Source organism: Coenobita brevimanus, chromosome 106 (genome assembly GCF_032717465.1).
Source record: "Coenobita brevimanus isolate Jiangsu-jjx chromosome 106, ASM3271746v2, whole genome shotgun sequence".
Lineage (NCBI taxonomy): Eukaryota > Metazoa > Arthropoda > Malacostraca > Decapoda > Coenobitidae > Coenobita > Coenobita brevimanus.
Genome location: NC_137059.1, coordinates 390001 through 397500, shown reverse-complemented (window position 1 = coordinate 397500; position 7500 = coordinate 390001). Strand labels below are relative to the sequence as shown.

The 7500-nt window shown below is 43.7% G+C and overlaps 1 protein-coding gene across 1 annotated transcript in view; it reads left to right on the top strand.

Moving 5' to 3' along the window:
* The first annotated feature begins 415 nt into the window (after nucleotides 1–415).
* LOC145416419 (uncharacterized) overlaps nucleotides 416–7500 on the top strand; it is a 28270-nt gene continuing 21185 nt past the window's right edge. Inside the window, exon 1 of the mRNA XM_080285367.1 lies at nucleotides 416–496. The gene's annotated coding sequence lies outside the window, so the exon portion shown is untranslated. The remainder of the gene's footprint in view (nucleotides 497–7500) is intronic.

The window sequence follows — 7500 nt, the reverse complement described above, 5'->3', positions numbered from 1 at the left end:
ACTGCCTATACTGCAGAAAGCTACCTGTGGGAGAATGAGGTCTGCACATGAAACGAGCTGCATGCAGACAGAGACAGACAGGCAGACAGACAGACACACGAACACACAGACAGATGGATAGACAGACAAGTTGATCGACGAACTGATAGATAATACCCGCCGATTTCTGACGTCAGCTGGAACAGTATACTAGAGTTATCTCGCTCATACGACTCCGAATATATTGAAGAGTGAGTGAGTCATGGAAAAATGTTAAGGGAAAACAGTATGGAAAGCCAAGTTACAACCAGCCCGCCGAACTCTCCAACTGATCATTCCCCTCCCGCGCATGCCCAATATGGCGTCTCCCTCCCCTCCCTCCCTCCCTCCACTCCCAGGCCAGCCCACGCAACTTCCGGATTCCTGTCAGCCCGCAGCCCTCACCTGACGTGCCTCGCAGCCCTCCTCCAGCAGCCCCCACCAGCCCCCACCATGTCCTCTCCGCTTACTGACGAAGGTGAGACAGACACAGCCCTCGATGTGAATGTTGTGTTGAACTATACATGGCGTCCAAATGAGTTGAAGTTCGAGTTTCAAAGTGAATTCCTGAAGACCATGACATTTTGCATGACTCACTTGGCTCTCAGTAAGTCCTCTTCCCTTACTGACGAAGGTGAGAGAAAGATGAAGGCCTGAGTTTGAATTTCGTGTGGAACTAAAGATGGCGTTCAAATGAGTTCAAATTCAAGTTTAAAAGTGAATTTCTGGCGACCACGACATTCTGCATTACTCTATCAGTTTTCCCAATGTCCTCTTCCCTTACTGATGAAATTGAGAGAAGGAAAGATGAAGAATAGGATTTGACTTTCGTGCTGAGCTAAATATGGGGTGGGAAAAGGTTAAAATTCAAGGTTAAACGTGAATTCCTGGCGACCATGACATTTTGCATGACTCCATTAGCTCTCAGTAAGTCCTCTTCCCTTAATGACGAAGGTGAGAGAGGGAAAGATGAACAAGAGAATTTGATTTCGTGTTGAACTGAAGATGGCGTCCAAATGAGTTGAAATTCGAGTTTAAAAGTGACTTCCTGGCGACGTTGAGGTTTTACTACTCGATCAACTCTCAATACTTCTCTCACTATTTCCTCACTTACTAACGAAGGCTGAAGTCCTCTGTTTGAAAATCCAAGTACGAAATCCTTTCAAATTCGAGTTTAATATTTGATGACGTTGCATCCATTCTGCTACGGGGTGTATTTTCTATTACTCATTGGCTCGTATACTGATTGGCTAAGGAAGTTCCACAATACCTTTTCCTTGACGATTTATTTTGCATCTTACTATCCTCTTCTGTGTTATAAATATCCTTCCAACACCACCACACTCCATAAATAACGTAGAAAATGCTAATAACCAGTCATCCCACAGCAGAGGTGTTAGCGAGCTTCCTTATCCGAAGAGCATATGAACCCTATCAGCTCTCCATCTCCTCTCTCCCTTACTGACGAAGGGGAGGAAGGAACAGGAAGCCCTTAGACTGAAATTAATGCCAGAATCTATACCCTTTTTACTCTAACTTGGCCTAAAACTGCCATCTCTTCATCTTAAATGCTGACTTGTAACATTAATAATAGAATATGATGCTAGTCACGAAGATTTGCTGTGGAAAGGACGTAGAGCTGTAGTACTCTCCATGTCTGCCACTGAGCTACGTGAAATAGGCTGCAAAAGGACGAAAATCTGGGCCAAGTTAAGGTGAAAAGAGTATAGAGATGGCGTGGATATTTTGAGATTAAGAAAATTCAGTTGCTACCTACCATGGGATTTTATATAATCCTATTGACCCTCATCACGTCCTTTCCCTTACAGACGAAGATCAGTGTGTTTCACGCCCACACACACACACACACACACACACACACACCGCTCGCTGGTGCAGTGGTAACGTTCTCGCTTGCCAACTGGTGGACGGGAGTTCGCGCCTCGCTCAGGTTGCGAAAAGTTTCACTGACGAAGTGGGTGGTTACTGTCCCCCTTGAGCAAGGGGACGGGTGTGTGCGTGTGTGAAGGTCACAGCCTTGCCCTTAGATCGGACTATATGAGCTCTCAGCTCCCTTCCGGGAGGGTAAAAAGCTGACGATCACGACCATCAAGTGATCCTGACCGACCCGGTGAATTACACACACACACACACACACACACACACACACACACACACACACACACACACACACACGCACACAAGTATTTTACCCAGTCTGATGCAGGATAGACACTGATAACGCTGAGCCGTCCCAACAACACACGAGAGATCACCCAGGGAAGAGGATGAGGAATGTTTTATATATGTATACAGACCACCATATTATATATACGAGGTTCCGTAATAAATTAAAATAATCAGGAGGCAGCAAGAAGTAATAAGTGAATAAATAAATAAACAAGAAAAATAGTCTATGGTGAAAGAAGTAAAAAAAAAAGGAAACTATTAATACTGATAAACATAGCTTGCATAAAAATAATAATATTACTTTAATCACCAGGAATTATTATCTCGCAAGAGGTTGTTAATTACCATCCCTCCCCCTCTCTTCATTTGGTCCATACTCCTTATCTTTTCCCTCCTTCACCGCTCCCCTCTCTTTCTCTCTCTAAATTTGGTCCGTTCTTGCTTATCACTCCCTCCCCCCCCTCTCTCTCTCTCTCTCTCACACACACACACACACACACACACACACAAGCTATTAATCTCGCTTTTCACTCACCTGTAATTAGAGCCAAATCACTCCCTCTCAATTTCCCGAGTATTTCTTAACATATCCAATAAGAAAATAGACAAATAGACAGATAGATAGATAGATAAAGGTAGACAGACAGACAGATAAATAATAAAAACAGTTACAATCCATCCCTACGCACCAAAGAATTCCAAACAACTTCATCACTCAATAACATGATGTAACCCGGCGTCTCTGCAGCCATTGTTTACATCTGGTTGGGAGCATTCGGCAATTGCGATATTGACTCATGCATTCTTTCGGCTCTTGATCTTTTTGTTGTCGTTCATGCTTTATTATTATTATTTTCTTGTCATTATTATTATTATTATTATTATTGTTATTTTTGCTTAGTTAATCGATTTTTGTTTGTGATTACGGAATGCGTATGACGAAATGTGATTAAATATGGAGAGAGAGAGAGAGAGAGAGAGAGAGAGAGAGAGAGAGACAGACAGACAGACAGACAGACAGACAGACAGAGAGATATTGCTAGACAGACAGAAAGACAGACAGACAGACAAACCTACTGTGTCTTCGTCTGTTCTTCTCATTTCTCTTCGTTGATGATTTCTTTCTCTAATTCTTCCTTTACTTCTCATATTTTTTGTTGTGTTACCTCTCTGTGTCTTCCTTTCTTTGCCTTATTTCTTCACCTTCTCCAAGAATTAAATCAGGTTAATTTTAAAAAGAAATTCATCAATATAACACCCAATCTGCTAGTGTGTGTGTGTGTGTGTGTGTGTGTGTGTGTGTGTGTGTGTGTGTGTGTGTGTGTGTGTGTGTGTGTGTGTGTGTGTGTGTGTGTGTGTGTGTGTGTGTGTGTGTGTGTGTGTGTGTTGATGTCTGGAATGTGTATGCGTGATTTTGTGTCTGCGTGACTCGGTGTTTATTGGAATGGATCTATGTGTGTGTGTGTGTGTGTGTGTGTGTGTGTGTGTGTGTGTGTGTGTGTGTGTGTGTGTGTGTGTGTGTGTGTGTGTAGTCTATGTCTTTAAAACATGCTGCTGGTGCTTATGTATGCGTGTTGTCTGTTTTTGTCTGTTTGTGTACGTGTGTATACCTGTGTGTGTGTGTGTGTGTGTGTGTGTGTGTGTGTGTGTGTGTGTGTGTGTGTGTGTGTGTGTGTACGTATATGTAGGTCATGCAGTCTCCTCTACACTCTACCACATCATTGATTACACCTAACTCACACACTCTACCCTCACACACTCTTATGCCTCACACTCCCTCTACCCACACACTTCTCACACTCTAGACACACCTTCACACACCCTCACGAAACACACTTCTCGACTCTTTAATTCACACACACTGGATACACCCCAACACATTCCACACCCACACAAAACTCAACACACAAAAACACACACTACACACTGCACACACCCTCACACACTGAATACATCCTCACACACTAGACACACCCCAACACTCTAAACACACCCTCACACTCCTAACACACACACACACTACTCCCACATACTCAACACTCCTTCACATACTCAAACACACAGTAACAACACACTCCAACAAAACATCCCCGACACATACCCTAAAGCTGACAGTGATACACGCCTTCCACACACCCTCCTGACACATTCCCATAACACACATTGCTGACACATTCCCACAACATTATCACTGGACACACATTGCTGACACATACCTTCCCTTCTCCAGACACAACATTCTAACACACACTGCTGACGTATTCTCATAACACACTCACTAGACATACGGTACATTTAACACTGTTTTGGTGCATGGAAGCTCACACTGTTACTCCACTCTCTCTCTCTCTCTCTCTCACACACACACACACACACACACACACACACACACACACACACACACACACACACACACACATTCCAATCATTCCCCGACATACTCACTTCTGACAAGCTTTGTGAGTCACTCCTTCCAATAAAGGGTCTGCCACACGCATTCCTGACACAGATATACTCCTGACACACATTCTGACACACGCCTGACACTGACACAGGCACCATATGGTAGTTTTTTTTCACTAGATGGAACTGTGTCACTCTGCTTCACTGCTGTACTCTTTTTACTCTAACCTGGCCTTCCATCTCTCCACCTTAAATGCTGAGTTGTAACACTAGATTAACACTAGAATCTGGTGCTAGTCACGAAGAAGTGCCATGGAAAGTGTGTAAAACCGTTGCACTGTCTTTCTGCCACTCAGCTACGTTAAACAGGCTTCAAATGAGCAAAAATCTGGGCCAACTTAAGGTGAAAAAACTATAGGACGTTGTTGCATAAAATTCCATTAGACCTAAGAGGCAGAAATGAGTCTCCTTGGTTACTAGTCAAATCAGCCCTCCAGACAGACTACACCTGGCCATTAATTAATTTGCCTATCTCTACCTGTCTGCCTGTCTTTCAGTAATTCTGTGTCTCTCTGTCTCTTTAAACATATTCTTTTTCTCTACCATCTATTTGGCTGTGCTTACGTGTCTACCTACCTACCTACCTATCTACCTATCTATCTATCTACCTACCTACCTACATATCAACCTATCTACCTACCTATCTATTTATCTATCTACCTATCTACCTACCTATCTATTTATCTATCTACCTATCTACCTACCTATCTATTTATCTATCTACCTATCTACCTACCTATCTATTTATCTATCTACCTATCTACCTACCTATCTACCTATCTATCTACCTACCTATCTATCTACCTATCTACCTACCTATCTATCTATCTATCTACCTATCTTTATCTATCTACATTATGACTGTGCAGGGGTGTGGTCAGATTCGTGCTAATGTACACTTTCCATTACATACACACGCACACTCTCACTCATACACGCACACTCACACGCATTCCCATTAATAACACACACACATTAAACTCACGCACACTTTAATTAATGTATACACGCAACACACTCACTCTGATGTACACAAGGTTACGCACGTTGACACACACACACACACACACACACACACACACACACACACACACACACACACACAGACTCGTTCTCTGTCTCTGTCTGTCTGTCTGTCTGTCTCTCTCTCTCTCTCTCTCGCAGGGTCGTGATAAGAGGCAAGGGTCGCGTGTAAAAGCCACACGAATATTCAGAACTCTAATTTTCGTATGAGAGAGAGAGAGAGAGAGAGAGAGAGAGGATTTCATAGGAACGACACTTTAAATACATAGAATCTGGGCTGAATCATAGCAGTTCACGAGTAGGTTAGCAGAGCAGAGAGAGACACAGACATAGACAGACAGAAACATAGACAGCCAGACAAACATGTAGACAGACAGACAGCCAAAGACAGAGACAGACAAACAAAAACAAACTGACGAACACATACACACAAATGACAGAAAAACAGACCGAGAGACAAACAGAAGCAAACAGACATAAACAGACTGACAAAAAGATTAGCACCCAAACAGCAAGGAAGCCAGACAGACAGCCAGACAGCCAGAGACAGTGAGAAGAGGGAGGGAGGGGGAAGGAGGGGTGGAAAAAAATGATTGACTGATGAGAGGAGAGGATCAAGAGAGAGGGGGGGGGGAGAGGAAAGAGGGAGATTGAGAGGAGAGGGAGGGGGGGATGAAGAGCGAGGAAAGAGAGAGACAGAGGTGAAAAGGAGAAGGTGGGATGGAGAGAGGAGGAAGAGGAGGAGGAGGAGGAGAGGGAGGGAGAAGGGGAGAGAAGGTGAAGCTTTTAACAAATTGCCCTTAATTTAATAGGAAGAGCTAATCATGTTGAAAGAGAGAGAGAGAGAGAGAGAGAGAGAGAGAGAGAGAGAGAGAGAGAGAGGATGAGGCATAATCTAAAATGATTTATATGGCAAATCGATTGACACCACACGACACACACACACACACACACACACACACACACACACACACTCTCTCTCTCTCTCTCTCTCTCTCTCTCTCTCTCTCTCTCTCCTTTAATCTGACCTCTCCGACGGAAAAGCCAAAAATAGCCCATAACTTCGCACTTTGTAATTCCTTCCACTGGGCTGACATTTCTGATAGGTCTGGCCCAGCAACAAGAACACTACCACCACGACCAACAAAACCACAACCACTACCACGACAACCACCACCACCACCACAACAGCCACCACAACTACCACCATCACCAACAACAACAACAATACTACCACAACCACCACCACCACCACAGCCATTTGCCTTGTGTCCTCGGATGCACACCCACCACCAAATGCTTCTTAATACCTCTCAATCACACTACCATATTTTACACTCCAAGGTCGGCACTAATTACGGGGCTTTTACCTTTGTTTACCTGTGTATTTTATTACCTGGGCATTTATTGACTATTAAGCTATTTATTTATCTATTCATTTATCTATCTCCATATTAGTTCACTATTTCCTCCTCCCTGTTTATTATTTATATTCGTGTATTCTTCCTTCTCATCTTCATTTTCCTCCACATCCCTTTCATGTTCTTCTTCCTCCTCCTCCTCCCCTTCTTGCTCTTCTTCTTCCTCCTCCTCCTCCTCTCCTTCTTGTACTTCTTCCTTCTCCTCCTACTTCTCTTCCTCCTCCTCCTTCTCCTTCTCTTCCTCCTCCTCCTTCGTTGTCCTATCGTTTCTTCCTTTCTTCTTTCTTTACTCCATTACGTTGCATACATTTCTTCCTTCGTCTCTCTTCATTTACTTCTCCTCCTCCTCCTCCTTCCTTCTACCTCCTCAATCTCTCCTCCCCCC